Here is a 21,170-nt window from a genome sequence, read left to right as displayed (position 1 = left end):
ACTCAACCTGTATAAACAAAAAATAATAAGATTTTACTTACCAGTAAATCTATTTTTCGTAGTCCGTAGTGGATGCTGGGGACTCCGTAAGGACCATGGGGAATAGACGGGCTCCGCAGGAGACATGGGCACTTTAAGAAAGAATTTAGATTCTGGTGTGCTCTGGTTCCTCCCTCTATGTCCCTCCTCCAGACCTCAGTTAGAGAAACTGTGCCCGGAAGAGCTGACAGTACAAGGAAAGGATTTTGGTAATTCAGGGCAAGATTCATACCAGCCACACTAATCACACCGTATAACTTGAGATAAACATACCCAGTCAACAGTATGAACAACAACAGAGCAACAGGTCAACCCTGATGCAACCATAACATAACCCTTATTTAAGCAATAACTATATACAAGCATTGCAGAAGAAGTCCGCACTTGGGACGGGCGCCCAGCATCCACTACGGACTACAAGAAATAGATTTACCGGTAAGTAAAATCTTATTTTCTCTAACGTCCTAGTGGATGCTGGGGACTCCGTAAGGACCATGGGGATTATACCAAAGCTCCCAAACGGGCGGGAGAGTGCGGATGACTCTGCAGCACCGATTGAGCAAACACGAGGTCCTCCTCGGCCAGGGTATCAAACTTGTAGAACTTTGCAAAAGTGTTTGAACCTGACCAAGTAGCTGCTCGGCAAAGTTGTAATGCCGAGACCCCTCGGGCAGCCGTCCAAGAAGAGCCTACCTTCCTAGTGGAATGGGCCTTAAGTGATCTTGGCAGCGGCAATCCAGCCGCCGAATGAGCCTGCTGAATCGTGTTACAGATCCAGCGAGCAATAGTCTGCTTTAAAGCAGGAGCACCAAGCTTGTTGGAAGCATACAGGATAAACAAAGACTCTGTTTTCCTGACCCTAGCCGTTCTGGCTATATAAACCTTCAAAGCCCTGACTACATCAAGCAACTCGAAATCCTCCAAGTCCGTAGTAGCCACAGGCACCACAATAGGTTGGTTTATATGAAAGGATGAAACCACTTTCGGCAGAAATTGTGGACGGGTCCGCAATTTTGCTCTATCCGCATGGAAAACCAGATAGGGGCTTTTATGTGACAAAGCCGCCAACTCTGACACACGCCTAGTCGAAGCCAAGGCTAATAGCATGACCACCTTCCACGTGAGATATTTCAACTCCACCGTTTTGAGTGGTTCAAACCCATGTTGATTTTAGGAAACTCAACACCACGTTAAGATCCCAAGGTGCCACTGGAGGCACAAAAGGGGGCTGAATATGCAGCACTCCCTTAACAAACGTCGGAACTTCAGGTAGAGAAGTCAACTCCTTTTGAAAGAAAATGGATAGGGCCGAAATCTGGACCTTAATGGACCCCAATTTTAGGCCCAAATTCACTCCTGACCGTAGGAAATGAAGAAAACGGCCCAGCTGGAATTCCTCCGTAGGGGCATTCCTGGCCTCACACCAAGCAACATATTTTCGCCATATACGGTGATAATGTTGAGCTGTCACGTCCTTCCTAGCCTTTATCAGCGTAGGAATAACCTCATCCAGAATGCCTTTCTCTGCTAGGATCCGGCGTTCAACCGCCATGCCGTCAAACGCAGCCGCTGTAAGTCTTGGAACAGACAGGGCCCCTGTTGCAACAAGTCCTGTCTTAGAGGAAGAGGCCACGGCCCTTCGTGACCAATCTGGAACAATGAGTATCGTTCTCACTCCTCTTTTCCTTATTATTCTCAGCACCTTGGGTATGAGAGGAAGAGGAAGACATACATAGACTGACTGGAACACCCACGGTGTCACCAGGGCGTCTACAGCTATCGCCTGAGGGTCTCTTGACCTGGCGCAATACCTCTGTAGGTTTTTGTTGAGGCGTGATGCCCTCATCTGTGCGAAGACTTCCTGATGAAGTCCCCACTCTCCCGGATAGAGGTCGTGTCTGCTGAGGAAGTCTGCTTCCCAGTTGTCCACTCCCGGGATGAACACTGCTGACAGTGCGCTTACGTGATTTTTCGCCCGGCGAAGAATTCTGGTGGCTTCCTCCATCGCTACCCTGCTCCTTGTGCCGCCTTGTCGGTTTTCATGAGCCACTGCGGTGATGGTGTCTGACTGAATCAGAACCGGTTGGTCGCGAAGCAGGGTCTCCGCTTGACGTAGGGCGTTGTATACGGCCCTTAGTTCCAGGATGTTGATGTGAAGGCAAGTCTCCTGACTTGACCACAGACTTTGGAAATTTCTTCCCTGTGTGACTGCTCCCCACCCTCTGAGGCTTGCATCCGTGGTCACCAGGACCCAGTCCTGAATGCCGAATCTGCGGCCCTCAAGAAGGGGAGCATTCTGCAGCCACCACAGGAGAGACACCCTGGCCCTGGGGGATAGGGTGATTAACCGATGCATCTGAAGATGTGATCTGGACCACTTGTCCAGTAAGTCCCATTGAAAGGTCCTCGCATGGAACCTACCGAAGGGAATGGCCTCGTATGATGCCACCATCCTTCCCAGGACTCGAGTGCAGTGATTCACTGACACCTGTTTTGGTTTTAATAGGTTCCTGACCAGTGTCAGATAAACCCTTTTCTGGTCTGTGTCTAGAATCATGCCTAGGAAAGGAAGACGAGCCGTAGGAACCAACTGCGACTTTGGAATATTTAGAATCCAGCCGTGTTGCCGTTACACTTCCAGAGAAAGTGCTACGCTGATCAGCAACTGCTCTCTTGATCCCGCTTTTATGAGGAGATCGTCCAATTATGGAATAATTGCGACCCCTTGCTTCCGCAGGAGTACCATCATTTCCGCCATTACCTTGGTAAATATTCTCGGTGCCGTGGAGAGACCAAACGGCAACGTCTGAAATTGGTAATGACAATCCTGTACCACAAATCTGAGGTACGCCTGATGAGGTGGATAAATGGGGACATGAAGGTATGCATCCTTTATGCCCAGAGACACCATAAAATCCCCCCCCCTTCCAGGCTTGTGACGACCGCTCTCAGCAATTCCATCTTGAACATGAACCTTTTCAAGTATATGTTCAGGGATTTTAAACTCAATATGGGTCTGACCGAACCGTCCGGTTTCGGGACTACAACATGGTCGAATAATAACCCCCTCCTTCTTGAAGGAGGGGAACCTGGACTACCACCTGTGGAAGATACAATTTGTGAATTGCAGTTAACACTATTTCCCTCTCGTGGGAGGAAGCCGGCAGGGCCGTCGGTGAGGGGGCATCTCCTCGAAGTCCAGCTTGTATCCCTGAGACACAATATCTATTGCCCAGGAATCCAACAGGGAGTGAACCCACTTGTGGCTGAAATTTCGAAGACGTGCCCCCACCGGGCTTAGCTCCGCCTGTGGAGCCCCAGCGACATGCGGTGGATTTTGTAGAGGCCGGTGAGGACTTCTGTTCCTGGGAACTAGCTGTGTTGTGCAGCTTCTTTCCTCTGCCCCTGCCTCTGGCAAGAAAGGACGCACCTCGGACTTTCTTGTTTCTTTGTGATCGAAAGGACTGCATTTGATAATGTCGTGCTTTCCTAGGCTGTGCTGGAATATAACGCAAAATATCAGAATTACCAGTTATAGCTGTGGAGACCAGGGGGTTTATTTACTAATATTCGTGTTTTTGCCGTTTTGAAGGGTGTTTGATCTCGAATGGTATCGGGTGCATTTTACTGCAACTTTTTGAATCCTGATACGGTCATTCACTAAGCTGCCGAGTTTTGCACATTCGTTTTTTCCGATGACGATGTGATTCGTAATATCAGGCAGTGTTTTACGGGAGTGATGAGTAAAACACTGCCTGACAAAACACAAGGAATCCCGGCTGGATCTGTGAGATCCGTGCAGGGCTTCATTGTGTACCTTAAAAAGTTCATTAAAGTCTTTTTTTTTTTAAACATTCAATTTTTATTGAAGGGTTTACACACAGAAATGGGGAACAGAAAAAAGAAATAGGGGTAAGGGAAACACAGGGGAAGTCCAGAATGGAAACCATATACAGAATATAAACAGTGCACAGTTGGATGAATATACAATTGGCTACATTGAGCTTTCAAATACGTGAGGAGGAGAAAGCATTGAGAAAAGAGATGGAAGAAGAGAGAAAAAAATAAGAATTTACTTACCGATAATTCTATTTCTCGGAGTCCGTAGTGGATGCTGGGGTTCCTGAAAGGACCATGGGGAATAGCGGCTCCGCAGGAGACAGGGCACAAAAAGTAAAGCTTTACGATCAGGTGGTGTGTACTGGCTCCTCCCCCTATGACCCTCCTCCAAGCCTCAGTTAGGTACTGTGCCCGGACGAGCGTACACAATAAGGAAGGATTTATGAATCCCGGGTAAGACTCATACCAGCCACACCAATCACACCGTACAACCTGTGATCTAAACCCAGTTAACAGTATGATAACAGCGGAGCCTCTGAAAAGATGGCTCACAACAATAATAACCCGATTTTTGTAACTATGTACAAGTAATGCAGATAATCCGCACTTGGGATGGGCGCCCAGCATCCACTACGGACTCCGAGAAATAGAATTATCGGTAAGTAAATTCTTATTTTCTCTATCGTCCTAGTGGATGCTGGGGTTCCTGAAAGGACCATGGGGATTATACCAAAGCTCCCAAACGGGCGGGAGAGTGCGGATGACTCTGCAGCACCGAATGAGAGAACTCCAGGTCCTCCTTAGCCAGGGTATCAAATTTGTAGAATTTTACAAACGTGTTCTCCCCCGACCACGTAGCCGCTCGGCAGAGTTGTAATGCCGAGACCCCTCGGGCAGCCGCCCAAGAAGAACCCACCTTCCTTGTGGAGTGGGCTTTTACCGATTTTGGCTGTGGCAGGCCTGCCACAGAATGTGCAAGCTGAATCGTACTACAAATCCAGCGAGCAATAGTCTGCTTAGACGCAGGAGCGCCCAACTTGTTGGGAGCATATAGTATAAACAGTGAGTCAGATTTCCTGACTCCAGCTGTCCTTGAAATGTATATTTTTAAAGCTCTGACAACGTCCAACAACTTGGAGTCCTCCAAGTCGCTTGTAGCCGCAGGCACTACAATAGGTTGGTTCAGATGAAATGCTGACACCACCTTAGGGAGAAAATGCGGACGAGTCCGCAGTTCTGCCCTGTCCGAATGGAAAATCAGATATGGGCTTTTGTAAGATAAAGCTGCCAGTTCTGACACTCTCCTGGCCGAAGCCAGGGCTAGTAGCATGGTCACTTTCCATGTGAGATATTTCAAATCCACAGTTTTTAGTGGTTCAAACCAATGAGATTTGAGAAAGTCCAAAACAACATTGAGATCCCACGGTGCCACTGGAGGCACCACAGGGGGCTGTATATGCAGCACTCCCTTAACAAAAGTCTGGACTTCAGGAACTGAAGCCAATTCTTTTTGGAAGAAAATCGACAGGGCCGAAATTTGAACCTTAATAGATCCCAATTTGAGACCCATAGACAATCCTGATTGCAGGAAATGTAGGAATCGACCCAGTTGAAATTCCTCCGTCGGAGCACTCCGATCCTCGCACCACGCAACATATTTTCGCCAAATGCGGTGATAATGTTGCGCGGTTACTTCCTTCCTTGCTTTAATCAAAGTAGGAATGACTTCTTCCGGCATGCCTTTTTCCTTTAGGATCCGGCGTTCAAACGCCATGCCGTCAAACGCAGCCGCGGTAAGTCTTGAAACAGACAGGGACCCTGCTGAAGCAAGTCCCTTCTCAGAGGTAGAGGCCACGGATCTTCCGTGATCATCTCTTGAAGTTCCGGGTACCAAGTCCTTCTTGGCCAATCCGGAACCACTAGTATCGTTCTTACGCCTCTTTGCCGTATAATTCTCAATACTTTTGGTATGAGAGGCAGAGGAGGAAACACATACACCGACTGGTACACCCAAGGCGTTACCAGCGCGTCCACAGCTATTGCCTGCGGATCTCTTGACCTGGCGCAATACCTGTCCAGTTTTTTGTTGAGGTGAGACGCCATCATGTCCACCATTGGTCTTTCCCAACGGGTTACCAGCATGTGGAAAACTTCTGGATGAAGTCCCCACTCTCCCGGGTGAAGGTCGTGTCTGCTGAGGAAGTCTGCTTCCCAGTTGTCCACTCCCGGGATGAACACTGCTGACAGTGCTATCACATGATTCTCTGCCCAGCGAAGAATCCTTGCAGCTTCTGCCATTGCACTCCTGCTTCTTGTGCCGCCCTGTCTGTTCACATGGGCGACTGCCGTGATGTTGTCCGACTGGATCAACACCGGTTTTCCTTGAAGCAGAGGTTCTGCCTGGCTTAGAGCATTGTAGATTGCTCTTAGTTCCAGAATGTTTATGTGAATAGACGTTTCCAGGCTCGACCACACGCCCTGGAAGTTTCTTCCTTGTGTGACTGCTCCCCAGCCTCTCAGGCTGGCGTCCGTGGTCACCAGGATCCAATCCTGTATGCCGAATCTGCGGCCCTCCAATAGATGAGCACTCTGCAACCACCACAGAAGAGATACCCTTGTCCTTGGAGACAGGGTTATCCGCTGGTGCATCTGAAGATGCGACCCTGACCATTTGTCTAACAGATCCCTCTGGAAAATTCTTGCGTGGAATCTGCCGAATGGAATTGCTTCGTAAGAAGCCACCATTTTTCCCAGGACTCTTGTGCATTGATGTACAGACACCTTTCCTGGTTTTAGGAGGTTCCTGACAAGCTCGGATAACTCCTTGGCTTTTTCCTCCGGGAGAAAAACCTTTTTCTGAACCGTGTCCAGAATCATCCCTAGGAACAGCAGACGTGTTGTCGGAATTAACTGGGATTTTGGAATATTCAGAATCCACCCGTGCTGTTTTAGCACTTCTTGAGACAGTGCTAATCCCATCTCTAGCTGTTCTCTGGACCTTGCCCTTATTAGGAGATCGTCCAAGTATGGGATAATTAATACGCCTTTTCTTCGAAGAAGAATCATCATCTCGGCCATTACCTTGGTAAAGACCCGAGGTGCCGTGGACAATCCGAACGGCAGCGTCTGAAACTGATAGTGACAGTTCTGTACGACGAACCTGAGGTACCCCTGGTGTGAGGGGTAAATTGGAACGTGGAGATACGCATCCTTGATGTCCAAGGATACCATAAAGTCCCCTTCTTCCAGGTTCGCTATCACTGTTCTGAGTGACTCCATCTTGAACTTGAACTTCTTTATGTACAGGTTCAAGGATTTCAGATTTAGAATAGGTCTTACCGAGCCATCCGGCTTCGGTACCACAAATAGAGTGGAATAATACCCCTTTCCTTGTTGTAAAAGGGGTACCTTGACTATCACCTGCTGAGAGTACAGCTTGTGAATGGCTTCCAAGACCGTCACCCTGTCGGAGGGGGACGTTGGTAAAGCAGACTTCAGGAAACGGCGAGGTGGATCCGTCTCTAGTTCCAACCTGTACCCCTGAGATATTATCTGCAGGATCCAGGGATCTACCTGCGAGTGAGCCCACTGCGCGCTGAAATTCTTGAGACGACCCCCCACCGCCCCCGAGTCCGCTTGAGAAGCCCCAGCGTCATGCTGAGGCTTTTGTAGAAGCGGGGGAGGGCTTCTGTTCCTGGGAAGGAGCTGCCTGTTGCTGTCTCTTCCCCCTTCCTCTGCCTCGTGGCAGATATGAATATCCCTTTGCTCTCTTGTTTTTAAAGGAACGAAAGGGCTGCGGTTGAAAAGTCGGTGTCTTTTTCTGTTGGGGAGTGACTTGAGGTAAAAAGGTGGATTTCCCGGCTGTAGCCGTGGCCACCAAATCCGATAGACCGACACCAAATAACTCCTCCCCTTTATACGGCAAAACTTCCATATGCCGTTTTGAGTCCGCATCGCCTGACCACTGTCGCGTCCATAAACTTCTTCTGGCCGAAATGGACATAGCACTTACCCGTGATGCCAGTGTGCAGATATCCCTCTGTGCATCACGCATATAAAGAAATGCATCCTTTATTTGCTCTAAAGACAGTAAAACATTGTCCCTATCCAGGGTATCAATATTTTCAATCAGGGACTCTGACCAAGCTACCCCAGCACTGCACATCCAGGCTGTCGCTATAGCTGGTCGTAGTATAACACCTGTATGTGTGTATATACTTTTTTGGATATTTTCCATCCTCCTATCTGCTGGATCTTTAAGTGCGGCCGTCTCAGGAGAGGGTAACGCCACTTGTTTTGATAAGCGTGTGAGCGCCTTGTCCACCCTAGGAGGTGTTTCCCAGCGCGCCCTAACCTCTGGCGGGAAAGGGTATAAAGCCAATAACTTCTTTGAAATTAGCATTTTTTTATCGGGGGCAACCCACGCTTCATCACACACCTCATTTAATTCATCTGATTCAGGAAAAACTATAGTTAGTTTTTTCACACCCCACATGATACCCTGTTTTGTGGTACCTGTAGTATCAGCAATATGTAACGCCTCCTTCATTGCCAAAATCATATAACGTGTGGCCCTACTAGAAAATACGGTTGATTCGTCACCGTCGCCACTGGAATCAGTGCCTGTGTCTGGGTCTGTGTCGACCGACTGAGGCAAAGGGCGTTTTACAGCCCCTGACGGTGTTTGAGGCGCCTGGACAGGCACTAATTGATTGTCCGGCCGTCTCATGTCGTCAAACGACTGCTTTAGCGTGTTGACACTATCCCGTAATTCCATAAATAAAGGCATCCATTCTGGTGTCGACCCCCTAGGAGGTGACATCCCCATATTTGGCAATTGCTCCGCCTCCACACCAATATCGTCCTCATACATGTCGACACACACGTACCGACACACAGCAGACACACAGGGAATGCTCTTAACGAAGACAGGACCCCACTAGCCCTTTGGGGAGACAGAGGGAGAGTTTGCCAGCACACACCAAAAGCGCTATATATGACAGGGATAGCCTTATAATAGGTGCTCCCTGTATAGCTGCTTTAATAATATAGTTTTGCCACAATTTTGCCCCCCCTCTCTTGTTTTACCCTGTTTCTGTAGTGCAGTGCAGGGGAGAGCCTGGGAGCCTTCCTGACCAGCGGAGCTGTGTGAGGAAAATGGCGCTGTGTGCTGAGGAGATAGGCCCCGCCCCTTTTTCGGCGGGCTCGTCTCCCGCTCTTTAGTGGATTCTGGCAGGGGTTAAATATCTCCATATAGCCCCCGGAGGCTATATGTGAGGTATTTTTAGCCAAAAAAGGTTTTCATTTGCCTCCCAGGGCGCCCCCCTCCCAGCGCCCTGCACCCTCAGTGACTGCCGTGTGAAGTGTGCTGAGAGGAAAATGGCGCACAGCTGCAGTGCTGTGCGCTACCTTAAGAAGACTGAGGAGTCTTCTGCCGCCGATTCTGGACCTCTTCTCGTTTCAGCATCTGCAAGGGGGCCGGCGGCGAGGCTCCGGTGACCATCCAGGCTGTACCTGTGATCGTCCCTCTGGAGCTAATGTCCAGTAGCCAAGAAGCCAATCCATCCTGCACGCAGGTGAGTTCACTTCTTCTCCCCTAAGTCCCTCGTTGCAGTGATCCTGTTGCCAGCAGGACTCACTGTAAAATAAAAAACCTAAGCTAAACTTTTCTAAGCAGCTCTTTAGGAGAGCCACCTAGATTGCACCCTTCTCGACCGGGCACAAAAATCTAACTGAGGCTTGGAGGAGGGTCATAGGGGGAGGAGCCAGTAGACACCACCTGATCGTAAAGCTTTACTTTTTGTGCCCTGTCTCCTGCGGAGCCGCTATTCCCCATGGTCCTTTCAGGAACCCCAGCATCCACTAGGACGATAGAGAAAAGAACAATAAGGATTAAAGTGCATTACACTGAGAGAATACCTGATAGCACAACATTCTTGTAGAGGTCAATCTAGGATGGGTAAAGCACAGACACATCAATTGGAGAGCTATAAACAGTTAGCCTACCCTCTCTACTCCTATAGTCGGACCATCCTAACCATTTCAGGTGAATAGAGTTAGCTGAGGAAGAGTATTTAGCCTCCGCTGTTTCGAAAATGAAATGTTTATGAATTTTATTTTGAATAAACTCTAAGGTAGGAATATTCTCAGACTTCCACAATTGTGCTATAGCAGCTTTAGTGGCTATCAAGATATGTCCCAAGACGTAACGATCACCTACGGCGAGGCGATCAACGCATAAATGGAATAGCGCTAAAGCTGGGTCCATGGGGATGTTGAGCCCTAACACTGTACTAGCCATATGTAAAACCTCTCTCCAAAGAGGCTGTACCTTTGGGCATGCCCAGAAGATATGAAAGATATCCCCCGTAGAGCCGCATTTCCTCCAACATGATTTAGATTGTGAAGGCCAGATCCTGTGTTGTTTTGCAGGGGTAAAGTAGGCCCTCTGTATAAGCTTGTAGAACATTTCAGAGTGGTTTACACATTTGGAGACTTTAAAACAAGATCTAAATATACTGTCCCAATCTGCAACAACAATGGACCTGTTCAAATCTCTATCCCATAAAGTCTGAGCTTTTAATTTTGTCTGTGGGCCATTAGTTAATTGAAATTGGTACCACCACGTAATCCCATATTTATGCGAGGACGATTTCAATCGGCTTATTATATAAGCCGGAAGAGAAGGTTTGTGTAGATGTGGGGGAGTAGATGAGTGTAACCAACTTCTCACCTGTAGGTATTTGAAGAAATCTGGAGTCCGAATCCCAAATCTCTCTTGCAGTTGAGAGAAGTGCAACAAGACGTCGCCTACAAATAAATCGCCCACAGTAAAGAGCCCCTTTCGAATCCACTCCTCTAGGGAGACGTTAGAAATCGATGACATAAGAGCAGATAACGACAGGCAGGGGGCAGGTAAATTAATCTCTTCCGAAGAGAGCACTAGTTTATGCCATGAATCTAGGGTAGTTTTAATAGACTTGCAGGATCCGGCCCTACTCCGAGCAGCAGACAGTGGTAACCAAAACAGATCAGGGAGAGAAACAGCGTCTAAGCATGAAGCTTCCAGGATAACCCAAGGTTTCGGGCTCGAGGTGTCGAACCAGTCTCTAGACTGACTCATCAGACATGCAGCATGGTATTTTTCTATATCTGGGAAAGCTACCCCACCAGACAGTTGGGCAGAATGAGAGTTCTTTTTGCAATTTTTGGTCTAGAGCCTCCCCACACATATCTGATCAGGACCTGATTAAATTTATTATAGAGGAGTCTGGGAAGGGGCCTTGGTATGGCGCGAAACAGGTACATTAATTTCGGCAACAGGACCATCTTGGCAGCAGCAATCCTGCCCAACCAAGACACCTCCTGTAGCATCCACTCCCCAGTCAGCTCCGCAAATGCTTTTAATAACGGGGCATAATTACACTCAATCAAATTATCTTCTCTGGTTAAATTAATTCCTAGATATCTCAAAGAGTAGGACTTCCAGGCATATTTGTACGAGTCCTTCAACCTAGAGACCACAGTCGGGGTTATATTGAGTGGGAGGGCTTCAGTCTTATTTGTATTTAATTTATAAAAGGAAACATCCGAGTAAGTTTGTAGGACGTCATGAAGAACTGGCAAGGAAGCCTCGGGGTCAGAAAGACATAGCAGAATATCGTCAGCAAACAAGCTAATTTTGTGGGAAATGCCCCCTATAACCGGGCCTCTAATCGAGTCCCGGGATCTAATGCAGGCAGCCAAAGGTTCTATCGCCAATGCAAAAATAAGAGGAGATAGCGGACAGCCCTGTCGCGTGCCATTAAGAATATTGAAGGGCGAAGAAAGGCATCCGTTAACAAAGACCCGCTCACTGGGTGTGGAGTGGAGAGCCAGGATAGAGTCTAAGATCCTTCCGGAAAAGCCAAATTTGTCCAGAGTTAATCTCATAAAATCCCAGTTCAATCTGTCGAACGCATTTTCGGCGTCCAGAGACAAAACTAGGAGGGGTTCTCCTCTACAGGCAGAGTGCTCAATGACATTAATCACCCTACGCGTATTATCCGGGGCCTGACGGTTTAATACGAAGCCCACTTGATCAGGGTTGATAAGGGAAGGGAGAAGGGGACTGATACGGTTAGAAATTAATTTGGCATAGATTTTTAGATCCGTATTTAATAAAGCAATTGGTCTAAAATTTTGGACTGAGGTAGGGCTTTTTCCCGGTTTGGGAATGGTGATGATTTGAGCTTCCAGCATCTCTTTGGGAAAGTGGCCAGCCTCTGAGGCTTCATTAAACACTGTCAAGAGCACCGGGGCCAAGTTCTCCTTAAAGGATTTATAGAAACCGGAGGGGTAACCATCAGGTCCCGGGGCCCTATCTGCTGGAAGGGAGTCAATAGCCTTTTCAACTTCGGCTAAAGTCCAAGGCGCACTGAGTGAGCTACATGACTCCGACGACAGCGAGGGGAGAGGAAAGTTACTCCAAAAATTCTGAATATCTATGCCTGTAGGTTGAAAAGTAGAAGGATCCCCCCCTAAGTTGTATAATTTAGAGTAATAGGAAGCAAAAACATTTGCAATTTCGTCAGGATCGTAAACTCTCTTACCCCTATCTGAGTGGACAATATGGATTTTTATTTCGCCCTCTTACCCCTCAGCTTCCTCGCCAGTAATCTACCAGCTCTGTTGCCATAAACATACATTTTTTGGTTCAGTCTATGTAGGTTGCGTTGGACCTCCGCTAGATAGAAAACATTTACCGCCTCCCTTGCTTCTTTCAATGACTTAAGGAGGGCTTTATCGTGCGGATGTGCCTTGTGAGAACTCTCCAGGGAAGCGACCGTGAGCTCAGCTTGTTCTAATTTCTTACGATATGCCCTTTTAGGCTTAGCCGCAGTTTGAATCGCCGTCCCTCGTGTTACTGCTTTGAGGGCGCACCAGAATGTGAAAATAGATGTCTCCCGAGGAGAGTTCTCAGAGAGATAATGATCCAAAGTGGTTTGGATCGCCTGCGTGGTCTCTGGCTGAAGAAGACTGAGTTTACCCAAGCACCAGGGGGCCGGGGAAACCTTTCTACTATTTATGTCCCATTCGATGTATAGTGGGGAGTGATCCGACCAGGACATGGGGAGGATGGAGATTTTACGGATGGACTGTAGAGTCCACTTATCTGCTAATACTAGATCTATTCTAGAATAGGAGTCGTGCACCGGGGAGAAAAACGTGTAATCTCTGTCCATTGGATGTTTAACTCGCCAGAGGTCTAAGAGATTATATTCCGCCAGTAGCTGGCTAAAGCCCTTTGCATTCCTATGGAGCTGACTGGAGAACGAGGGCCGCTTGCTAGAGTTATCAACTAGAGGGTCCAGGGTCAAGTTAAAGTCCCCCATTAGGAGTAAAGCGCCCTTAGCCAATTGTTGCACCTTAGCGCAAAGTTTCCTGCAAAATGCTAGTTGCTTGTTGTTGGGAGCGTAGCAAGAAACTACTTTATTTTCAAGAGTGCCAACCAAAATTAGAATTCTCCCCTCAGGGTCGCAGTATTGCGAAGTGAGGGAAAACGTGCAGTGCTGAGATATCAAGATTGCCACCCCCGCCTTCTTTGCTGGCCCGTTGGCTAGGTAGCAATGGGGAAATCTCCCATTAGTAAACCTAGGAGGGGCTGATTTAATAAAATGAGTCTCCTGAACTGCTATGATTTGAGCTTTAAGTTTATGGAAATAATTAAGTGCTAATCTCCTCTTGTGTGGGGAATTAAGACCCTTTGCATTTATAGAAACAATGTTAACCATTTTGTAGAACTGTCGGGGATTGCATAACTGTCAACAACCAACTGGCAAGTAAAAAGTGTATCTAACGTTTCCGGACAAATAAAGAGGGAAAGGGAGAGAAAGGACACAAAAGATGAAGGATAACAGAAAGAAGAAACAGAACAATAACCCCTCTCAGGGGCACTTGTGGACGCCTAACCATGGCGACTCAGAGTTAAACTGTGGAGGGTAGTGGTTAATCTGCCCGCACCCGAACCAAGATTAAACAAATTGTAGTTCCTCGGCACTCCATCTCTGGTCCCCCCGACCGCCACCGGAATTAAAGGAGACTCGGGTAGAGTTCCCAGCCGACAGAGAAATGCGGGCGGCAGACGGGGCAGCAGAGCAACTAACAGTAAATCAACAGAGAGAAGGCATCACTGAAAAACATGCTAATAGCACACAGCTATCACATAGACACCCTCATCAAACAGTTGCCAAGGAACTGGTGCAACGTAGGAAATACGACACTACAAACCAATCAGAAAACATGAAGTCAATGCAAGTGTAGTAAATCAAACAATACTCAAAGTTCTGCAGCCGAAAAGGCCCAGTCCCGCTGAAGGCCCCGCTCGGGAGAGGTGTGTGTAGAAGAGCTTGCAGAGTTCCATGATGCTAGGATCTTTTTCCCCTCCTCGACATTCGTTATGACGACAGTAGAACCTTCTCGGGAGATAAGCAACTTAGTGGGATATCCCCATCTGTATAGAATGTTCTCTTTACGTAGCACTGATGTGATGGGGTAAAGAGAGCGCCGTTTCGCTAAAGTTGCGGGGGACAGGTCTCCGAATATCTGAAGTGAGCCCAAAGTCTCCGATGCAGTATCCGATGGTCTAGCAGCTTTCAAGATCGCCTCCTTCACGTGGAAGTAGTGTAACCTCATAAGGACATCCCGGGGGACCCCGTCTGAAGCATTCCTGGCTTTAGGGAGCCTATGGATACGGTCAAGTAGAAAGTCTGCTGAACGGAACGAGGGAAGGAGTTTGCTGAAGAGGTACACTGCAAAATCTTTTAAAGCGCTATTAGCGACGGCTTCCGGGACACCACGTAGCTTTATGTTGTTACGTCTCGCTCTGTCCTCAATATCCGAAAGTTTGTCCCTGTCCGTGACCTCATTTTGTAGCAGATCATGAGAAGAGATCAGGTCGTTGTGCGACGACACCACCTCACCCATTTTTGTTTCTAGGTGATCGGTGCGGCCACCTATCTCGTCGATAGATCTCTGACATTCCTTCATAGTCCCTCTGAATTCTGCCGCGACTTCATCCTTAAATTGTGTCAGGAGATGTTTCATAGCACCCACCGTAAGCGAGTCACCATCATTGATGGAGCGGGGGGGTGCTGTGGTAGGGGCAGACATGTCTCTAGATGGCGAGGGCACCGGGACAGCAGGTTTAGAGAGACCACCCCGTGCATCCTTTGCTTTAGCGGCCTGAGGAGAAGGTTTAAAGAACACCACCTGTGAGACCGTTTTAGCGGCCTTATATTTCTTGGGTGGCATGGCGGCGCTGAGTGACAGAAGTAGAGGAACGGGAGGCACACGGCTTCTGGGGTATCAATCGAGGAGGGGTCCACGCAAAAGTCAAGTTGTCATATCATGTCATAGGAGCATTCGGGTGTAGGCAGAGTTATCTCAGAGCGATCACTTCATAATATCTTGGCTATTCAACCATATGGACATCACGGCCGATCGTCCCGGCGGGTGACGGGATATCTGCGGTCTTATACATTCTGCAGAGCAATATGTATTTTATATCCAGCACACTGTATGATAAATGTGTGCTATTACACCCAGAGGCCACTAGATGGTGCAGTTGCAGTATTAAGTATTAGTGCCTAGTAAAAGGCTATTTCTCCCCTCACAGGTGTATGCACAAATCCCTCAACATGGGCCCCAGAGTGGGAGCAGGGGGAGAACAGTGCCAGAGGGCCGCCAATCCTGGTGTAGCCCTAATCCAGGGACCCCCACAGATACACAGGCACACAGCTACCTCAGGTAAGCTTCTTTATTGCATCAAAGATGGCCGCCGCTTCTCCCTGGGCCTCAGACCCACTGCTCTCTCCTGTTGCCAGGCGTCTCCCAGGCCTGCTGCCCCAGGGGGTATCAACCCAGGGGGTCAGGGGAAGGCTCCCAGATGGTCCGGCGCTCCTGTGTGGGGTCCGCGCCGCTTCCCGTCTCCGCCGTGGAGCTCAAATCGCGGGCGCCGGGAGTACGAGAGTCCCCGGCTTCCGGGGATGTACAGGCCGCAACCTGCGAGAGCAGTGAAAACTGCTCCCCGGCTCTGCGGCTGTCACTGCAGGGCTTAGGAGGCTTGCAGGGAAGGAAGGGGAGCCCCCGGGGAGGATATATAGAAGGTAAGCCTGCAAGATAATGAAAAATAGTCCACTGGAGAGAGGAGACCAGCAGATACACGTCTGCTCTCTCCTCCAGTCAAGCCACCCCCCCCCCCCCAAAAAAGAAAAGTTCATTAAAGTCTTAAAAAAGTTAGAAAAAATTGCGTGGGGTCCCCCCTCCTGAGCATAACCAGCCTCGGGCTCTTTGAGCCGGTCCTGGTTGAAAAAATATGGGGGGAAAAATGTCAGGGGTTCTCCCATATTTAATCAACCAGCACCGGGCTCTGCGCCTGGTCCTGGTTCCAAAAATACGGGGGAAAAAAAGCGTAGGGGTCCCCCGTATTTTTGAAACCAGCACCGGGCTCCACTAGCTGGGGAGATAATGCCACAGCTGTGTGCTCCTGTAGTGTCTGTCAGGCAGCACACGGCACAGATACAATGTAGCGCCTATGCGCTCCATTGTAGCCAATGGTGGGAACTTTGCGGTCAGCGGTTGACCGAAAGTAACCTCACCGCTGACCGCAAAGTTCCCATCATTGGCTACAATGGAGCGCATAGGCGCTACATAGTATCTGTGCCGTGTGCTGCCTGACAGACACTACAGGAGCACACAGCCAATCAGGAGAGTGCCACAACGTGGCGCTCCCTGATGGGCTGAAGGGACTCTCTTTGACACGAGTCAGGGGGGGTCCTGGCAGTCGGGGAAAGGGGTCCCATGTGTAAACATTGGGCCCCTTTCAGTGCGTGGTCGGGTTTCCGTTTTATTATTTTGCCAAGTACGTGGATTATACAAAGAACAGAAGGTACACTGGATTATGGGAGTATAATTTTTTTCACAGGTACCCCTAGGATTCTACATGGAGAAGAGGACCGAGCCTTGTGGGAACATAGGTAACTATGTGTGTATGTTGGTGTGCATGTATGTAATAAAGTTGTACTGTCACGGTGTGTGTGTCCTGTTTTTATTGGGGTATTTTTTTAATAGTAGTACTACAGGTACCAGCGGGCCCGGTTTTCCACCGCATGCTGGTACTTGTGGTTCTCCAAGTACCAGCTTGCGGGGGAGGCTTGCTGGGACTTGTAGTACTGCTACTAAAAACAATATTCACATTTTGTAAACAAGGCTATCAGCCCCCCATCCGTCGCCCTTGGATGGGGGGGGACAGCCTCGGGCTTCACCCCTGGCCCTTGGGTGGCTGGAGGGGGGGGGACCCCTTGATTGAAGGGGTCCCCACTCCTCTAGAGTACCCCGGCCAGGGGTGACTAGTTGGGGTTTTAATGGCACGGCCGCAGGGACCGATATCAAAGTGTCCCCCGGCTGTGGCATTATCTCCCCAGCTAGTTGAGCCCGGTGCTGGTTTCAAAAATACGGGGGACCCCTACGCTTTTTGTCCCCCGTATTTTTGGAACCAGGAGCAGAGCCCGGTGCTGGTTGATTAAATATGGGGGAACCCCTGTCATTTTTCCCCCCACATTTTTTCAACCAGGACCGGCTCAAAGAGCCCGAGGCTGGTTATGCTTAGGAGGGGGGACCCCACGCAATTTTTTTTTCAGATTTTACACTAAACAGACCCTTTCCCATAGATAACCATGCACAGATCTCACTGATCCGTGCATGGTTATCCAAACTCGACTGGAAAAAGCAGGTCTATTTTATTGCTGCTTTTTTTAACGAATCGAAAAAAAACAGACCCGCACTTGAGCACTCAGAAACTAACACCCAAATACGAATGAATAGTGAATGCCCGTATTCTATGAAATAACAGCCGCGTTTGACCGATGGTCTATTCATTCGTATTTCTGAACGTTGTCATTCAAACCATTACGAATAGTCCAAACACTGCCGAGATTGGTGCTTAGTGAATTCCCGGATTGGGACTTAGAAAAAAAAACACAAATCGGCCAAACTCGGATTTTTAGTAAATACTGGCCTAGGTCCGAGATCCCTTCTCCACACAATCCTCAGCCTTGTAAGGTAAACCTTCCATATGCCTCTTAAGTCAGCATCACCTGTCCATTGCATGTTCCACAGGACACGTCAAGCAGAAATCGACATAGCGTTGACTCTAGAACCCAGTAGACTAATGTCTCTTTGGGCATGTTTTATATATATATATCTAAGACAGCATCTTTTATATATATCTATCTATCTATATATATATATATACATACTAGGGTCTCAATCTCTGCTGATAAGGTATCTGTCCCCGCTGCTACAGCGCTATAAACCCATGCCGACACAATCGCCGGTCTGAGTAGTGTACCAGAAAGTGTGTAAATGGACTTCAAAGTACTTTTACTGCATGCTATCTGCAGGATCCCTGAGGATAGCTGTTAAGTCAGCGCTACCTTTTAGGCAAACGTGATACCCTAGGGGAAGATTCCCATCGTATCCTGGCCCTAATAGGGAAAGGATACTCCCTGAGAATTCTTTGTGGGAAACTACAGTCTCTTGTCTGGAGATTCCCGCTCTTTTTCTTCATGAGAGGAGGGAAATTTACCTCAGCTTTCTACCCCTTAAACATGTGTACCCTTGTGTCAGGGACAGATGAGTCATCAGTGATATGCAAATCATCTTTTATTACAATAATCATATATTGAATACTTTCCTGCCATTTTGGCTGTAACTTTGCATTATTGTAGTCGACACTGGAGTCAGACTCCGTGTCGATATCAGTGTCTATTATTTTGGATAGTGAGCATTGAGAGACTCTGAAGGTCTCTGCGACGTAGGGACAGACATGGGTAGATTCCCTGTCTGTTCTCTAATCTTTTGTGCAATAAATTTACCTCAACACTTAATTTCACATATCCAAACAGGTGTCGGCGTTGTCGACGGAGACACCACTCACACACACATTTGCTCCATCACCTCCTTAGGAGAGCCTTTTACCTCAGACATGTCGACACACACGTACCGACACGCCACACACTCAGGGAATGCTCATCTGAAGACAATTCCCCCACAAGGCCTTTTGGAGAGACAGAGAGAGAGTATGCCAGCACACACCCCAGCGCTATAAACCCAGGAATAACACAGTAACTTAATGTTAACCCAGTAGCTGCTGTTTATATTGATTTTTGCGCCTAATTATGTGCCCCCCCTCTCTTTTTACCCTTTTCTACCGTGTATCTGTAGGGGAGAGCCTGGGGAGCTTCCTCTCAGCGGAGCTGTGGAGAAAAAATGGCGCAGGTGAGTGCTGAGGAAGAAGCCCCGCCCCCTCGACGGCGGGCTTCTGTCCCGCTTAAATATACATTTTCTTGGCGGGGGCTCATACATATATACAGTGCCCAAATGTATATATGTGTACTTTTGCCAAAAGTGGTCCATATGCTGCCCAGGGCGTCCCCCCCTGCGCCCTTACAGTGACCGGAGTATGTGAGGTGTGTGGGAGCAATGGCGCACAGCTGCAGTGCTGTGCGTTACCTCAGTGAAGAACGGAGTCTTCTGCCGCCGATTTCGAAGTCTTCTTGCTTCTCATACTCACCCGGCTTCTGTCTTCCGGCTCTGCAAGGGGGACGGCGGCGCGGCTCTGGGATCGGACGACGAGGGTGAGATCCTGTGTACGATCCCTCTGGAGCTAATGGTGTCCAGTAGCCTAAGAAGCAGGACCTATCTGCAGAGAGTAGGGCTGCTTCTCTGCCCTCTGTCCCACGATGCAGGGAGTCTGTTGCCAGCAGAGCTCCCTGAAAATAAAAAACCTAACAAAATACTCTCTCACAGCAAGCTCAGGAGAGCTCACTGAACAGCACCCAGCTCGTCCGGGCACAGATTCAAACTGAGGTCTGGAGGAGGGACATAGAGGGAGGAGCCAGAGCACACCAGAATCTAAATTCTTTCTTAAAGTGCCCATGTCTCCTGCGGAGCCCGTCTATTCCCCATGGTCCTTACGGAGTCCCCAGCATCCACTAGGACGTTAGAGAAACTCAATTTAAAGCCTGTATGGCCTATCAATTATATTATATGTTTATTGTGCCTTTAGCCTAAAATAGGCTGATTGAGCGAAGTAAAGAAACTAGAAAGAAAGTGGTGAAAGAAATATATAGAAATGTGAATAAAGATTTAAAATTGTACTCTGTGTCACGTCTCTTATTTGACCTTCTATATTGAGAATTCCCATATGTATGCTACCAGTAAATTGTATACAAGGATTATTATATACAATGTGTTATATATTGGGATTTATGGTATATAATCCACAGACAGGAGAATGAGTGTCTAATATGTAATATTATGTAACCCTAAATGGTTACGTTCTGCATGATGCTAGTTACTTTGTATCCATAATGGCCACTTAAGTTTCCTGAATTGTGGCTCATTTATCGAACACCTGTTGAATGTGGTGTTTTTTATATATTAAATATTAGCCTGAAGCCATACAGTATTAAGATACAATGGTTCTAATGATTACATTTGGGATTATAATTCCCAGTCACAGATCCTGTCGTTTTTACTGTTTTGATATTATTGTATTCCACATGAAGTGACGGTAATGTTGCACATTAGGGTCCTAAAGCCATATAACGATAGTAATAATATTTTTACATATAAGTTCCTGTTCTTGCAGGTAATATTACTCCAAATCTAATTTGATGTTACTAACCATTCGTTTTTAGTACTGTACAGGCTTTATTATAGATTGCTACACTCCGCATCAATAAATGACACTGTACTCCAAAATACTTATAATTCCTTATCTTAATGTAAACAACTTTTGTAACTGGTAAGACATGCATATAAATAGGTGTTTTGTGCACTTAAATCGGCGGGCGTCCCCGCTGTATGGGACCGTTATGATCGGACCTCCTGCACTCCGATCCAACAAGGCTGTCTCCACCGCTGTCTTAATAAAGACCGCGGTGAGGCACATGCAAAATCAGTAGGGCATTAGTCGTACTGGGATTAAATAGAGATATATTGCATCAGGGACGTGACACACTGTCCACCAATGCGCATTTCGCTTCGGTGTCGGGCTTCCTCAGGGCACTATTGCAATAAGTGTAATTTTGTCATATTGTACTGTCTTTATTTCATGATTGGACATTCTAAACGAATATAATAAAAGTAAATTTTGAATTATCCTTTGTGTGCCAACAAAGAGACATTCTTTTTCTCTTTTCTTCTGTACAATTCAATTGGTCTCTGGTAGCACCCACGAATATCCA

The 21,170-nt window shown here is 47.8% G+C and overlaps 1 protein-coding gene across 3 annotated transcripts in view; it reads right to left on the bottom strand.

Annotated features, from left to right (window-relative positions):
- Positions 1-21,170, bottom strand: part of CLPTM1L (CLPTM1 like) — a 269,603-nt gene that overhangs the window by 204,321 nt on the left and 44,112 nt on the right. The window lies entirely within an intron of this gene.

Source organism: Pseudophryne corroboree, chromosome 5 (assembly GCF_028390025.1).
Source record: "Pseudophryne corroboree isolate aPseCor3 chromosome 5, aPseCor3.hap2, whole genome shotgun sequence".
Taxonomy (NCBI): domain Eukaryota; kingdom Metazoa; phylum Chordata; class Amphibia; order Anura; family Myobatrachidae; genus Pseudophryne; species Pseudophryne corroboree.
Note: the sequence above shows the minus strand (reverse complement) of the source record. Positions and strands in the feature narration are given on the sequence as shown.